The sequence below is a fragment of the Hoplias malabaricus genome, chromosome 4 (genome assembly GCF_029633855.1).
Source record: "Hoplias malabaricus isolate fHopMal1 chromosome 4, fHopMal1.hap1, whole genome shotgun sequence".
Lineage (NCBI taxonomy): Eukaryota > Metazoa > Chordata > Actinopteri > Characiformes > Erythrinidae > Hoplias > Hoplias malabaricus.
This window is the reverse complement of record NC_089803.1, coordinates 52,813,423-52,829,585: the sequence shown is the minus strand read 5'-3', so window position 1 is coordinate 52,829,585 and position 16,163 is coordinate 52,813,423. Positions and strand designations below refer to the sequence as shown.

General features: G+C 38.5%; 1 long non-coding RNA gene and 1 pseudogene across 1 annotated transcript; one reads left to right on the top strand and one right to left on the bottom strand.

Annotated features, from left to right (window-relative positions):
• LOC136695051 (scavenger receptor cysteine-rich type 1 protein M160-like) overlaps positions 1-16,163 on the top strand; it is a 156,412-nt pseudogene that overhangs the window by 29,280 nt on the left and 110,969 nt on the right.
• Positions 4,997-7,152, bottom strand: LOC136694741 (uncharacterized). The gene is made up of 3 exons (XR_010802235.1): positions 6,856-7,152; positions 6,631-6,708; positions 4,997-6,356 (listed from the first exon to the last, which is right to left on the bottom strand). It is a non-coding gene; the product is annotated as an uncharacterized lncRNA (long non-coding RNA).

The window sequence follows — 16,163 nt, the reverse complement described above, 5'->3', positions numbered from 1 at the left end:
CGTTTGTTACTATTTGTGTCTGTTTTTGCTCATTAAAATTTATCATCTCAGCAAATGCTTCTGCCATCTCATGTTCCTCACACCTCAGCTGACATACAGGGGTTGGACAATGAAACTGAAACATCTGGTTTTAGACCACAATAATTTATTATGGCCTTCTTTTGCGGTCAATACAGCGTCAATTTGTCTTGGGAATATAGAAGTCCTGCACAAGGTCACAGGGATTTTAAGCCATTTTTCTTGCAGGATAGTGGCCAGGTCTCTACATGATGCTGGTGGAGGAAAATGTTTCCAGACTCGCTCCTCCAAAACACCCCAAAGTGGCTCAATAATATTTAGATCTGGTGACTGTGCAGGCCACGGGAGATGTTCAACTTCACTTTCATGTTCATCAAACCAATCTTTCACCAGTCTTGCTGTGTGTATTAGTGCATTTTTATCCTGATACACGGCACCGGTTTCAGGACACATTGTTTGAACCATTGGATTCACATGGTCCTCCAGAATGGTTTGGTAGTCCTTGGTAGTGATGCGCCCATCTAGCACAAGTATTGGGCAGTAAGGGAATGCCACGATATGGCAGCCCAAACCATCACTGATCCACCCCCATACTTCACTCTGGGCATGCAACAGTCTGGTGGTATGCTTCTTTGGGGCTTCTCCACACCGTAACTCTCCCGGATGTGGGGAAAACAGTAAAGGTGGACTCATCAGAACAATACATGTTTCACATTGTCCACAGCCCAAGATTTACGCTCCTTGTACCATTCAAACCGACGTTTGGCGTTGGCGTGCGTGACCAAAGGTTTGGCTATAGCAGCCCGGCCGTGTTTATTGACCCTGTGGAGCTCCCGACGGACAGTTCTGGTGGAAACAGGAGAGTTGAGATGCACATTTAATTCTGCCGTGGTTTTATGTTTTTTGGATACAATCCGGGTCAGCACCCGAACATCCATTTCAGACAGCTTCCTCTTGCGTCCACAGTTAATCCTGTTGAGTGTGTTTCGTCCTTCCTGGTGGTATGCTGACATTACCATGGATAGCGTGGCTCTTGATACATCACAAAGACTTGCTGTCTTGGTCACAGATGCACCAGCAAGACATGCACCAACAATTTGTCCTCTTTTGAACTCTGGTATGTCACCCATAATGTTGTGTACATTGCAATATTTTGAGCAAAACTGTGCTCTTACCCTCTGCTGATTGAACCGTCACACTCTGTTCTTACTGGTGCAATGTGCAATTAATGAAGATTGTCCACCAGGCTGCTCCAATCTAGCCATGAAACCTCCCACACTAAAATGACAGGTGTTTCAGTTTCATTGTCCAACCTCTGTATGTGTAGAACTATAAAAAAAGTGTGTGGTAGACTATCATAATATATTAAACAACAATGAGTACATTGTTCCCCAGCACCAAACGTGGCTAAAAGTGAATCCATTCATCATATGATAAGATCTATTTCAGATGTTATTTTTAAAAATGAAGCATAATTAATTTCCTTTTAATTGCAGAATATGATGATGTGCAACTGGTACCTCTGAAATTGCCTGGAGATGCAACTAATGAATCTACTCAGGAGATATTAATGTCTCAAGAGACTCTTGAATACCCTTGAGATCAAGTAAATAATGTAATTTAACATAAGTTTTGATTAAATGTTCTTTAACTTTGCATCAGAATAATCTTATAACTTCACTCTATATTAGGGATCAGAAAATGTTTCAAGTTATCATGCTGTATTCTACTAAATTTGGTAGAAGGCCAATAGAAGTATGAAATTAAATGTGCAATTATTTGACATTGTACACCATTGATTAAAGTTATGTAAGGAGGAAGAGGTGTCTCAGTCAATAAGAAATACCTTCAGAGAATGTAAGAACATTATATAATAGGGTCCATATAATTTAATCAACATTCTTCAAGGCAAAATATTTCTGCTCTATCATTCTATACAACCGCTGCCTTGCAAGCGCTGAGGTCGTTGCTAGGTTAAATACGTATGTGGCAGAATAATATTTTGTCAGTCACGTTGTAGGGTCAAAACTACCTTTGGTTTGACAGGGGCTGAATGAGCAGATCAAGATTTACTAAGAGTTTGCTGTTCTTATAATACTGACTACTGCCTTCAATTTAAATTAAATAAATCTCAGACCACAGCTTTAATTATTTGATCTTTATGTTTTGTATACAGGTGCTGGTCATAAAATTAGAATATCATGAAAAAGTTGATTTATTTCAATAATTCCATTCAAAAAGTGAAACTTGTATATTATACTCATTCATTACACATAGCCTGATATATTTAAAGTGTTTATTTCTTTTAATTTGATGATTATAACTGACAGCTAATGAAAACCCCAAACTAGGTATCTCAGAAAATTACAATATTACTTAAGGCCAGTACCTAAAAAGGATATTTAGAAATGCTGGCCAACTGAAAAGTATGCACATGAAAGGTATGAGCATGTACAGCACTCAATACTGAGTTGAGGCTCCTTTTGCCTGAATTACTGCAGCAATGGGGCGTGGCATGGAGTCAATCACTGCTCAGGATTTGTGAGAGCCCATGTTGCTCTGATAGTGGCCTTCAGCTCTTCTGCCTTGTTTGGTCTGGTGTATTTCTTCTTCCTCTTCAAATTACCCCATAGATTTTCTATGGGGTTAAGGAGAGGTGAGTTCGCTGACCAATTAAGAACAGGGATACCATGGTCCTTAAATCAGGTACTGGTAGCTCTGGCACTGTGTGCAGGTGCCAAGTCCTGTTAGAAAATGAAATCTGCATCTCCATAAAGTTGGTCAGGAGGATAAAGCATTCATTACTCTAAAACTACCTGGTAGACGATTGCGTTGACCTTGCACCTCAGAAAACACATTGGACCAACACCAGCAGAGGACATGGCACCTCAAACCATCACTGACTGTGAACACTTTACACTGGACCTCAAGCAAAGTGGATTCTGTGCTTCTCCTCTCTTTCTCCAGACGCTGCGACCTTGATTTCCAAAGAAAATGCAAAATTTACTTTCATCAGAGAACATAACTTTGGACCATTCAGCAGTAATGCAATCTTTAGCCCAGGCGAGGCGCTTCTGTCGCTGTCTCTTGTAAAAGATACTTTACACCCACCAAGCAAATATTTTCATGCAACTAAAAGTGCTTGTGTATGGAATCACTCAGTGTATCCTTTGTAGCACATTGATTTTATATATTACAGTTTTTCTCCATTGCATACACATAAAAATGGAACTATGCACACAGGTGTTTAGAGAATTTTACAAATCTCTATACACACACTGCATCATTTAGGAAACTTTGGCAACCTGCAAACACTGGCCTTCAAAACTCAACTTCCTGATTCCCAATAAGTCTCACTCATGTTGCACCTGTACAGATTCAACTGGGAGAAGAGTTTGATCATTGTAAGAGTATAAAAGAGGCAGGATGTGGAGTGATCTGTTTCATGCATTTTGTAATAAATACATTTCTTTTGTGACCTTTTTGTATCTGCCCTTTTTTTCCTTGTAGTGTTTCTCATTGTTTTGCTTCATATTATGTAAAATAGGTTACGTGTGTTACATACAGTTTACATCAGTGGCGGATGCTGGTCTTTCAAGGAGGGGAAGCTCAATTTCGGCCTACATCATAAAATGTGTCGGTTTATTTATACGTAAATTCTACCCTCCGTTCCTTTTCAAGAAAATGATCTGTGACCCTGTCGTACCAACAAGGCGTCTTTTCCAGGGACTTGACTAGTGTCCTCTCAATGGCCAGCAGAGCTAGGCTTAAACGGCCTTGGCCCATGTGAAGTGTGTCTGCCTGTGTGTGCTTTGTGACGGTGGAGGGGCTCAGCAGCTCCCGCTGGACAGAAACTGAGATAGAAGTCAGAAAGAGTGACAGACGTCAGTCTCCAAACACAAGCAGCTACAAAAAAACCCACCAGATATAGAAGCTTGATTTGTCGCTAGTCGTTTTTAACAAAGAAAATGCCGCTAAGAGGATTAAGAACGTCTCCGGTTCAACTCAGAACAGAATAAAAATGTAATGCTCCCATGGATCTCTACACCAAAGGATCGCTGATTCGCTCATTTCGCTGTCAATCACAAAGAGATTCAGCCTCAGACAGATCATCCAATCATCATGCAGAAGCTGAGCGTCCGGGCCAGCCGAGGCCAACCCACTGCCTCATAAACCCCGAGAGACGCTGAATGTCCGATGGGCGGGACAAAGCCCAGCATTTATCCAATCACTCGTCTCGTTTCGCTGCCCTTCGCTGCTTCGCCATTGAACTCTGTGGACACTCAGCGTCCACACTGTTTAAATCACTGTCTTTACCAGTGATAAGAAGCTGATTCTGAAAAAAAAAGTTGAGTGCGTTGTAGTGCATATTTATTCAATGACATGTACACACAACAGAATATATTTGATCACTTATTCTTCTGACATTTTAGAAAACATCCATTTTCCACACCCTCATATGCATTTGAATATATAACATGGCCTCAAAAGCATCCATATACACATTTGATGGCAGTGTTTTGAATTTTTTGTATCAGTGTGTATTTGATTCTCTGTAAGATATAAGCATATCTGTGTGTAAACATCTGTGTGTAGTGTTTTAGTAAAAGGAATCAGTTTTGAGGAGAGAGAACATGGTTTTGAGTGATGTGTTTCATTTTGCCAGAGATTTGTGGCTTTTGACAAAGTAATAAACTGAGTTTGTGTCTAGAGTTTTGATAAATGTAGCTAAGTTTCTGGAAATGTATAAAAACTAACACTTATTTGAAGACTTTTACTACGGACTTAACTGAAAACTCAAACACTCAAGCTAATAAAGTTGCCCCTTTAGTGATAAGTTGTCATATAAAAAAAATGTTTGTTATACATATGTGAAGAGTTTGGAAGCAAAAAAGCCATTTTGTCAAGAGTTAAATTGTTTGCTTCCAAAAAAAAAGAGACATTTGGTGTGTGTGTCTGTGTGAGAGAAAGAGTCTCTTTGGCTGTTTTGAGAAATAGGGACATGGTTTTAGAAATTGGGTCTTAGCAGCTACACAAAACTGCATTTAGTCCCTCAACCAAAAGATTTCTGTAACCACTGACCAAGGACTACAGAATGACTAACCTAAAACTGTGCAGCAATAAGGAGATACTTCTGACTTCACATCTACAAGGGTGGTCAATAAGGTAGGTGTATATATAATAGGTGTGACCAGCAAGTGTACTTTGTTTAAAAACTCCGGCAGCTCAAAAAACATTGCAGTTTCGAGTTTGCTTGGACCCAATTTCTGGATCTCTTCTTTTGTCCAAACTTAACACAGCTGCCCAAGCCACATACACAATATACAGAATGTCTTACACTTCTGAACAAAGTGAACACTTCACCCAAAGCTCTCTAAACTCTTGCCAGAATAGTGTTTTTAAATCCAAACCCTACACACACAGCAAAGCAACAGCTTTCTCTGCACCATAACCACAAACTGATGGAATAAACTGTAAACACTACTAGCTTGTGCTTTGTGTGTTGTTCTGTGTGACATTCTGTCACAATGCTCATATGTACATATAATTTCACAAATATACAGGCTATATTTGCATAATTAGTACATGACAACTATAAAGTAAAGCACAATTACAGGGGTAATGTTTATTTTTTGGGCAGGAACATTACTGAAACCCACATGCTGTATCATTAGAAAACATAAAAATAATAGGCCAGTAACTCCATACAAATACAAAAGAGGGGAAGAAAATTAAGATGCATCTTGTGACCAGACAAAAGACAACACCTCATCTACATCGCAAGGAATGTCCTCTGGCCAGACATTGAGGGAAGTATGGTCTGGAGTTATGTATCCACCCCTAGCATACTCCCTCATCAATGTCACCACAGGCCTCCTCCATTGCCTGGAGAAGTGGGATGCATTGGTGGGGCTGCCTGTCATATACTTTCTACCTCCATGCTGAAAAGAACTCCTCAATGGGATTCAGAAATGAAGTGTATAGTGGAAGGTAAAGCACAACAAATTGTGGATGATCTGTGAACCAGTTTTGGACCTGAACAGCCTGGTGGAAACTAACACATTTTCCCAGACAACAACGTACCTGGACTGCTCTTGTCCCTCCCCCTGGTGATGGGGAACTAGAATGTTGTGCAGTGTGTCAAGGAAAGTCATGATGTGTGCTGTGTTGTAGGGACCAAGGGTGGCATGATAATGAACACCATTCAGTCTTATAGCTGCAAACATTGTGATGTTGCCCAGGAACACGGACGATGGCAGTGTCCTATAATATTGCTCCCCCTGTGCCTTGCTTTGGCACTTGGGTTCCACAGTAGCTGCATCTAGCTCCATCACCCTCTGAAATCAAACATTACAACATTGTATGACATATGAAATATACCAGTGAGAGGCTAGCACTGGATACCTGCATATATTCATAGTGCAGTTGCTTCACCCGTTCAGAGTTGCGCTGAAATGGGACCGTGAATATCAGCTTCATGCTTACTTAATGCCTATGAAGGCCACGGCCCAGTGCAGATAAATTCACAGAATGGATATCACCAACTGTGACATTGTCTATAATGTTGTATTGTCGTATTTGTCAAAGGTGTATGCTGTAGTCTGCTCTGACCATGTTTATGATGTGGCCTGTTCCTGCTCTGGGGTGAACAGCCATCTTTTTCCACCAGTAAGGGGTAGTCTTGCAGTTCTGCAAAAACATGATGTAAATGGTTATAAGTGTACAGTGAAATGCTATTGTAAGTAATGATCTGGCACTATACAGCAGTAGTACAGTGGTGTACACAGTTCAGTGGTGTCAGTTCAGTAGTTTGTTGTAGAAAATATGTTAACTTACCTATTCTCATTTCAGAAGGTCTGGATAATGTTTGCAACAGTGTAGCAGCTTAGATTAGGCTGGACCCTCTACCCAGCGTCCCGAAAACTCAACCCATGGTTTACCACATGATCAACTAGAGGGGCCCGGATTTCATCTGTTATAGTTGCTCATGCTGGTGCTCGCATTGGTGCTTGTGCGTGTGCTGGTCCTCGTCCTCGTCCTCTTCCCTGTCCTCTTTCTCCTGAATTTGCCTCCATCATTGTGCAAACCAAAATGTGTAAACTGTGACTTTTATAGGGCTCAGGTGCTGATTTGTAAAGATTATGCAGAAGTGTTTTCACCTGTGGGGGCTGGGTTTGGGCAATTGGTTCATGGATGTTGTGTTTGTATTGGCAGTGTATTCCAAAAAGGAACAAAGGGTGTTCAGTTTGTATCGCTTTATTTAATGTAGCAACTTGTGTTTAGTGTTTGGTTAAAAGTGTGTTTTAGAATTGCTAGCTGAGTGTAAGGTAGAGAATGAGGTTATAATTTAGAGTACCAGGTCAATGGAAAGGTATCTGAGTATTTTCCAAAATTGTGCTACTACTACTATTGTTTGGGCCTAAGCAACTGCAATAAACTATAAAACACCCAGAAGCACCTCTGTCTGATTCACTTGTACCAGCTCAACACACCACCACCACATCAGTGTCACAGCAGTGCTGAAAATGGTCTGACACTTCATATTATAAATGCAATTAAATGTATTGTAAACATTTTGTAAAAATAAGTATGTATACTGTAAATATATTGCAGTTTATGTGTTCATATTATGTTGGTCCTCTTGTGTAAATAATTAAATATTTCACAAATGCAAAATTCCTGAATAAATATGTTGTCAGGTTACTTCAAGACTGGTGTGAGGTATTATGCATTGGGGGGTGTTGTTTGTTATTTGACAGTTTGATTGTTTGATTTTGCAAGTCAAAGGTTTCATGAATGTAGTTGAAGTTTGAGTTTGTGTCTTTACTGTTTTGAGAGAAGGGGAGAAGATTTCAGGAAATGTGTTTTATCCACTCAGAAAAACAGTACACTCAGTGGAATTTTTCTCAGCATGCTTGGGGAGGGCTTATAATTAAAGAGAGGATTCTTTTTTAAGGCTGAGTTTGGGAAGCCAAATTATTCTTTCCAAATTACCTAGCAAGGGAGGTGATTACCAGCAATATAGATGACGTTGTGTTGCCTGACACATCCCAAATGCACAATGCTGATGCAGAATGAATAATTGACTTTGCATACTGTAAAAACAAATACATATATAGAGGTTCATACTATATTTTATACTTGTTAACGTTGGTGTGCATATAATACACATATATGAAAATGGTATATCATTTCTGAATAAGACTGGTGTACAAAGAGCACAGTGTTTTCACTTATACTGTGTAATGAGTGAAGTGTAGTGGTTAAGCACTTGCTGGGCTTTTGTCTCCTGATACCAAAACGTAGGGGTTGATTTGTCAAGTCTAAGGTTATGTGACTGTAGCTTGAAATTTGGGGCTTATGTTTACGGTTTTGAGAAAATGGGAGGAAATGTTGAACTTTGAGAAGTGTCTATGTTTATTTTGTCCCTGATCTTATTTGCCATAATGCTAATTTATGGTAATTCCACTCTTCAGCTAGTTGCCTATGTCTATGTCTTCATGAAATATTTACTTCGTTTTTATGATTATATTTTTTAATCGTTATGGAACTCCTGGAAAATGTGACAATATAATGTACAAATGCATGCATATAAGCAATGTACTACGGATTGTAGTGATATTAAATTCAGTTGATACCTAGCACTGAGATATATGTACATCACACAATAAATTCCTAGTGTTTTGAGGACAGTAAAAGAAACCATTACCAATGATTCTGTGAATGAGCTGCTGGACGCCCACTCTTTGTAAGCTCTGAGTCATTGACTGAGGTTGTGCATGCTCCGAGTCAGTGGAAGCAGCCAACTATTAGATAACTGCTAGATAGAAAGTGGAAATAGATGTGTTGTTACTGTTTATAAATTCAGTCCATACGACAGTCATTAGTGATAACACAGAAATTCAAACACTGGCTTCAGATGTTCAGAAAATTCAGATGATAGGACACTTAACAGCGATTTTAAGGTTTACATCAAGTGGAATCTTAGGCAGATGCCTAAAGTAGGACAGACCAGGATTTCTTAACAAAGGATTAAACTAAGGAACTATCTGGAGCCATATGCTTGAATTGATTTAGATTTTATATGTATAAAGAAAAAATTATATATATAATACTTTCATTCATTCATTCATTATCTGTAACCACTTATCCAGTTCAGGGTCGCGGTGGGTCCAGAGCCTACCTGGAATCATTGGGCGCAAGGCGGGGAAATACACCCTGGAGGGGGCGCCAGTCTTTCACAGGGCAACACAGACACACACACACACACCTACGGACAATTTTGAGTCACCAATCCACCTACCAACGTGTGTTTTTGGACTGTGGGAGGAAACCGGAGCACCCGGAGGAAACCCACGCGGACACGGGGAGAACACACCAACTCCTCACAGACAGTCACCCGGAGCGGGAATCGAACCTACAACCTCCAGACCCCTAGAGCTGTGTGACTGTGCCACTGTGCCGCCCTGTATAATACATATACAAATTAATTGTTTACTCCTTTTTCCAAATATTTACCCAGAAAAAAAAATATACAAATGTATATATATATGTTTTTCTACTGAGATTATACAAACTGTGTGTTCACAGTGGAATGCCGGTCAGCAACTGGTGCACCTTAGAATAATAGAAATCCCGCTTTCTACAAATGTATAAAGAGGTCTCTACAAGTGCAGGAAACTAATAGTGGGAGGTTTGTAATTTAATTGCCAACCTTTTCTTTTTATTAAAAAAAAAAAAAAAGCATTTATCGCTAGCCCCACTCAGGTATAAACACTTGTAACACATATTGTTGTCCTGCTGTGGGTAAGTCAAGTCAGAAGCTGAAGATGATGGTGGGGTAGAGCAGATTGATGACCTGCTGCTCAGGCTAATGTATCTTTATACCCCTGGTTTACACAGGTCCCTGCTTAATTTGACAAACAGTGGAGTTAAGCCCAGTAGCACTGTGTGCACAGCTGACCCATTCATTTTTAAGTGAAGGGAATTTAAAGATACTATGTTTGTGTGTGTGTGTGTGTGTGTGTGTGTGTGTATCAGATTAACTCATTTTATTGAGGATACTTTTTATGGCATTTCATTAACATTTATTTAAAAGTATCTTAAAAATGTATAAGAGAGTCACATAAAATGTGTTTCTTTTTTTCACTAGACTCTAATGTAGGTTGTTATATCGTCTCCTCATTGTGTGAGGTTTGCACAATCAAAACATTATGATTAGTGTCGTAATATCAATAAAGTATATAAATTCAGCTTTGGCTTCTTTCAGTGTTACCTGTGGGGGCATTGTTTTTAGATTCGACTTTTAGTGTCTACACTACCAAGTGGTCAAATATGTCACATAGTTGTCATAGTAACAACGCAGACATGAGCTCACCTGAAGAACGATAGGCAAGAAGCGACAAACAATGAAATAACACATGAAGTCTAATCTGACTGGTCAAACTGAGTCAGGTGTTCAGAGTTCTGATCTGAATCAGGGTTTTAAACTACTTTCAAATGTGGATTGATTTGCGCTGATTGGAAATTAGGATTTCATTAGGTTTTCACACACTACAGATAACCTAAGCTGCTCAGATCAGATATATGGAAAAAAACTAAACTAAGCCTTGGATACTTAACTCTAGTAAAGTGTTTTAATGGTAGATTCAGAGTCTCAGAACCAAAAGCGATTTTTGTGTCATCCCTAGTTTAAAGCATGTTATTAGTCTTCTTTATTTGTATACAATTACATACACTCTTTATACACATTAACACAAACTCTCTTAGGACTCTGAACTGAAGAGGATGAGAGAAGGGAGTGGTGTCTGAGGATAAGAGGAGTTATTAGGGTTGCGCATTGTGGCCTTGGCCTCCTGCAGTCTCTATGGAAACCCTCATCTGCAGCAATGGCAGCAGGCTCTCTGAGAATTTAATAGGTGTACATTTGTTCCCACAGTGTTCAGACGCCTGAGAAAGTCTGCATCAAACACTGCTACAATTTGAGGTATATCCTTAATAGCTGCAATGCTAGCAACAAAATTCTTGCCACAAGCATAACATAGACACATCTGCTCTTCTGATGTGAACATGTTTCTTTATATTTACCTGAGATTTACTACCATTTACTACATTTTTGACGTGCAGTAAACATACACTGGTAATAAGTGCTTATGACTAAAAAAGGTAAATACTCACTGAATAGGCCTTTTATTTAAGAGGTATTGAGGAGATGACTAGACATAAGATAATGTTGTATTCCTCAGTCCAAAAACACATGGTATGTGGGCTGGTTGTACATAGGTGTTCATAGTTGTACTGTGATGGACTGGTGCCCTGTCTAGGATGTGGTCCTGCCTTGCACCCAGTGTTTGCAGGTGGGCTCTGGACCCACCCTAATCCGGATAAAAAATACAGGTACAGAAAATGAATGAATGAATGAATGAATTAATAAAATTAAAGTTGATGTCTGACATTTGCAAAGGTCAGTGCAGGATAATGTGAAAGACGGCAATTATTTCCAGGTCACACAGTTCCATCTAGTGGTTAAATTTAGAAACTGCCACCCTGAGCCTATGTTTATATAAGTTGTGGTAAAATATGAATTATTTCTTTCACACTCTTGAAGACATTCCTATTACTGAGTAAATCATTAAGTTCAAATGTGCACACACAGCTTTCTCCACAGAAATTTATGAAATAAAACTGAACTGTATTCTTAAAAATAAAAAAAATATCTTTTCTCATTCCATACAGAAACATTTTTGCTAATACGTTTAAATTGGTAAAGATCTGTTAGATTGGCTGATGGATTTTTAACCTTTACACTTCCACACTTCTAACAAACATTGTTCTTTATCGAACCAAAATTCCTCTATGGCATCCCTCAAAGAACACTTTGTAGTATCTTTGTTTTTAAGAGTGTGGGGGAGCTGCTAAGAGTTGGCTAGAGGTCTAAGCACAGCCTACCTGGAATCACTGGGCGCAAGGTGGGAACACAAACCAATCGGAGGTCAATCGGGTCACTTCCTAATCGATTCCTTATGCAATGAATACAGAGAAAGACTGCACAAGCGACCGCATGACACGCATCTCCGGCCTGGTGTTCAAACAGTTGTAGTGTCTGCAGGAGCTGCACTGATAAATCCTCCCCCTGGCATTAGTTTTTACCATATGTGATAATGTAAGTTCTAGTTTAAATCATACATTGTCATCCTCTTCATATAATTCTGGTTTATTCCCACAATGGCATTTGAACATTTTTACTGCATTTAGCAAGTTTCTTATATTTTTTTCTTGGGCCAGACATTGGCTTTCATCTTTTACAAATAATCAGTGGGTATGATAAATTGATATATATATATATATATATATATATATATATATATATATATATATATATATGGATTCCTTTATGTGGGAGTATTGTGACAATGAGTGACAGAGAGATAATAAGCACAACAATAAAAAGTTGACAGTAAGTAAAGAGGCAAATGTACACAGTAAAAGTCACTCTTAGTTTATTTTTAATTACAAAATTACAAGTACTTTTACTACTTTAAGACCTTAGATTGAGACCTTAGTGAACTCTAACTCAGATCAGTGTGTGTGTTTATCAGTGTAATGATCCGCTTTGCACAGGTGCAGCATTAAACCTTTTCTCCACTAGAGTTTTGTCTCTCTCTGAAGTCTTGATGAATTTCGCACGGCAGTGCAGTGAGTGTCTCCTTACACACACTTCTATAGAGACAGAGGTGGGGTTCTGTTCATCAGCGTCAAGCTCTTTTGATAAATATGGAGAAAGAAATAATGATGCCTCTGATTTGTCACTGAAAATGTTTGATGATTTCCTCCTCTTTTTCTAATAAGGTAATAATGAGTGTGATTGGCAGTTGTAGGGAGGTCCCTGTCTTTCTTTGTTCCTTTAGGGGACCAAGGAGAGAGTATCTAAAGTCTCTTTCCATTTCTTCAGTCTCTCTGGTTATACAGGTGCCTAGTTTGTTCTGCTGCTGAGTTGAATGAACTGTTTGTACGTGAGAGGGAAATGGACAGCTTTTTAACTCTATTTCTTCTGTATTCCACATTCACACTCACCACAGCTGGTAAGTACTCACTTTATAAAGAAATTAAAAAAAAAACATAATATTAAGTAAATATTTAAATACAATTAAACAAATGGATAAATACTCAAGACAAAAAACAAGGATTATTTATATAGCACATTTAAAAGACATCAAGTGTTGATCAAAGGGGTTCACAATAATAAAGAAAAATCAAATTAATGTTAAAACAACATGTACCTAGTTATTAAAAATTGGGATAAAATGAAATAAAAATTAAATTAAATTAACAATAAGAATGGTCAAGATTAAAGTTAAGACACACACTTCCACACATTTCCAGTTATTTAAAATGATAAAAATAAATAAATAAATAAGGCAATTTGTAAGTGAAAAGCATTAGACACATCAAATGCCTTACTTTATCAACTATAAATCCTGCACTAATCAGTGAGAATTAAGCCACTGAATCCTAGGCAACACAGTAAACTATTAATATTTAATAATTAAGACTTATTCAATGATTACTATCTATTTGGTAATTACTGTTTAAAAAATACCTAATCTTAGAGACCCCTGTTAACACTGATGTCGCTTTTCCACCGCACGTGTCCGGCTCTAATCGACTCTACACGGCTCTGCTCGAAGCTTGCCGCTTTTCCACTGGCGGGGCTCCCCCGCGAAATGGACTCGGTTGCAAAACCCCGTCTCTAACAGGAATCACTGGCTTTTCAATAATATGTCTCTATATATATACTTTTTTTTTCGTGTGTTTTTATAACATTCAGAAGAAATGTAATTTCCAGGTACATTGTCACGTTAGACACAAATAGTGTAAATGTACTTTTAAATACTTTTCCAGCAGTGGTTTTAATATTGTGTTCCCTAAAAGCACATTTAATGTTTTTCTCCAGAAGTAGAGGTCAGTATTTGTAGGTTTTATAACAGAACGGTGTAAATTAAAATAGAAAAGTGTATGAAATCAATGCAACTTTTAAATCTACAATTAATATAGAATATGTTACAATATTCCCCAACTAAAATGATTGAATATGTACTTTTAATGGTACCACCAGTGTGACAACAAATGATACCATCATAGGGAGAGTTTTTCCAGTGTGTAGAAACTCTGATTTTAAATTTGAGTGATATCAACATTCACTATATTTGAGCAAAACTAACTAAGCATTTTTCAGACTTTTTTGAAAACCAGACACAGAATGTTGGTGTGAAGAAAACTCGGACACACAGAACAGAAGGATTGACTGCAGGTAGGAATATAAACACTTTATAATTTTTTAAGTGTTTACAGGTTTTAAAACTTGCACCTTGTTATATATATTTATTTATGTATAGTTTTGACAATTTTATATTTAACATATTAATCACTGTTTAATGGAGAGTGTTTTCTGTAGTGTTTAGTTTAGTCAAAAGAGTAAACACTGTGTAGTCGTAACTTGGAAGGGAACAGTTTCATTGGGCAGATTGAAGTAACGGAGTGTTTCAGCACACAACTTTGTGTAAGTTCATTTAATGCAGGTTTAAATGAAGTGTGATTATAAACTCTTTATTTGTTTGACTCACAGCTGACTCACAGTTTCTTCAATAGTCAAGTTGAACATAATCAATCAATCTACTGAAAATAAAATCTTTAAAAATGTGAAGCTTAATAAACTGCTGATATCGTAAAAATATTAAACTGATGTTTCTGTCATGTCAGATTACCATTTATTTATTTAATTTATTTTTTTTTTTTTGTAAAAATGAGTAGAAATCTTTAATCGCTTGTACAGGGTGAGTCAAAATTCACAAGGTACCCTTTAATTTCTTTGATATGCTATATGACGGCCATATTCCAGACATAGCCTAAAAGATAGCCCCCCTTACCCGTTACTTATTGGGGTATTCAGGTAAAAGAGTGTCCTGCGACTTTTGACTCACCCTTTAATTCTGACCTACATTTTAAGTAAAATCAACACATCATTTATTACAGTATACATATGTAAGTATATGTTATTAATGAACAAAAATGCACATTACATGGACACATACATGCATACACCTTGTTTATATTGTATGTAGATATTCTAATTATGGATGAGATTCATTATGGGAATTTTCTGACATATTACCACATCCATCCATTATCTGTAACCGCTTATCCAATTTTAGGGTCGCGGGGGGTCCAGAGCCTACCTGGAATCATCGGGCGCAAGGCGGGAATACACCCTGGAGGGGACGCCAGTCCTTCACAGGGCAACACAGACACACACACATTCACTCACACACCTACGGACACTTTCGAGTCGCCAATCCACCTGCAACGTGTGTTTTTGGACTGTGGGAGGAAACCGGAGCACCTGGAGGAAACCCACGCGGACACGGGGAGAACACACCAACTCCTCACAGACAGTCACCCGGAGTGGGAATCGAACCCACAACCTCCAGGTCCCTGGAGCTGTGTGACTGCGACACTACCTGCTGCGCCACAGTTAAATAAACTGTTAATTGTGAATTGCATTTGACCCAGGGGTTCATACCCTAGTCACTAAGGTTCCCTCTGATACATAGTTTACGATTAGGACCATCCCTGCTTAACAGATATTTCTCTATGACTAAAATTAGCCCATTTTTTTAAATATTTGATGTTGAGCAAAATCCGCTTGCTGTTCTTGAAATCAAATTCTCTCTCTCTCTCTCTCTCTCTCTCTCTCTCTCTGTTGTACAGGCAATATAAAACTTGTGAATGGTAGCAGTCGCTGTGCTGGGAGAGTGGAGGTTTTTCATGAAGGACAATGGGGAACAGTGTGTGATGATGACTGGGATATTACAGATGCCGCAGTGGTGTGTAGAGAGCTGAACTGTGGGGAGGCTGTAGATGCACTTTATGAAGCTCGCTTTGGAGCAGGATCAGGTCCAATCTGGATGAGTGATGCATACTGTAATGGATTGGAATCTTCAGTGAAGAAATGTAAGTCACGGGGATGGGGTAAACATGAATGTGCTCACTCTGAAGATGCCGGAGTCATTTGTTCAGGTAATTTTCACTAGGATGCCTATTTTTACTAGAAAATATCAACACACTGCAAACATTTGAGACAGAAC